At 31.0% G+C, this 1,152-nt stretch overlaps 1 protein-coding gene across 4 annotated transcripts in view; it reads right to left on the reverse strand.

The window, feature by feature from the left end:
* The window catches only part of triob (trio Rho guanine nucleotide exchange factor b), a 132,739-nt gene that overhangs the window by 30,190 nt on the left and 101,397 nt on the right, over window positions 1–1,152 (reverse strand). The window lies entirely within an intron of this gene.

The raw sequence follows: 1,152 nt of genomic DNA on the forward strand, positions 1-1,152 counted from the left end.
ATATATGACAAAGGGCATAAAAATATAAGATTTATACTTATGTTTTTTTAGTTGGCTTAAAATTCTAGGAACCTAATTTAGCAAAAGCTAATTGGTTCATTAACGGTGTCCAAAGGTAACAAAAAGTCTAATCTGCAAAATGAGATGCTAGTTCCACTATTAGCGTACGAGCAAAACTGTGCCCAACGCTGCTTAAATGTAAACACAGACATATTTGCCAGAAAAGACACAATTATTTCAGATACATCTGTTATATAAAATCTGTCAACATTTAATACAATCCCCCAAATAAGTGGATGATTTTTGCAGTAAAACTTTTGACACTGTACACACTTTCTAAATAATATTATTACAGTAAAAAACACCATATATGTTTTACCAAAGACTACCATTTAGTAAAAATACCCATGATCACTCAACAAGACACGTGGTTGAACTATGTTTCACTTTACCAAAATGTAGAACTAGTTCTAGCCAACATATAGTGATGTTTAGAGCAATGCATGAATGAAATTCACAACCGCATAGCATTAAACAAAGTACTGCTAACAGTTTTAGGAAGCAACTAAAAACTTACTATAAAATAATTTTATCTTTTGGATGGATAAATGTGCGTGTTTATGAATGTTGCGATGTTATTATAAATGTAGAGATACTATTGTGTTTTCATGTATTAAATATAAATGTAGAGATGCCATTGTTTTTATGTATTAGAGTACCATAGTATCTAGGACTAAGTAGATGAAGTTTGTGAATTTTTGTTTTTGTAAGAGAAATTTAAAATATTTCCCTGTTTAAAGCTAAGGTTTGTGTTTTCTTTGAGATGCTGAAAGGTGGAATGTGTTGTTTTAATGTTTTATCTGTAGTGTGATTTCGTAAATGTGATTTGTCTTTTTTTAAATTGACCCCAGGAAGAATAGCTGATGCAGCATGCTGCTGATGCTAATGGGGATCAAACAAACAAACAAACAAACAAATAAACAAACAAACAAACAAACAAACAAACAAACAAACAAACAAACAAAACAAACAAACAAACATCCATACTGTAAATATTTAATAATGGTTTACTAAATCTGCTGTCTATTGCATGTGAAAGGACGAAGCACAGTTGGATTTGTGTGTGTTTGAGTGTGTGTATGTGTGTGTGTG

Source organism: Austrofundulus limnaeus, unplaced genomic scaffold (genome assembly GCF_001266775.1).
Source record: "Austrofundulus limnaeus strain Quisiro unplaced genomic scaffold, Austrofundulus_limnaeus-1.0 Scaffold18, whole genome shotgun sequence".
Classification (NCBI taxonomy): domain Eukaryota; kingdom Metazoa; phylum Chordata; class Actinopteri; order Cyprinodontiformes; family Rivulidae; genus Austrofundulus; species Austrofundulus limnaeus.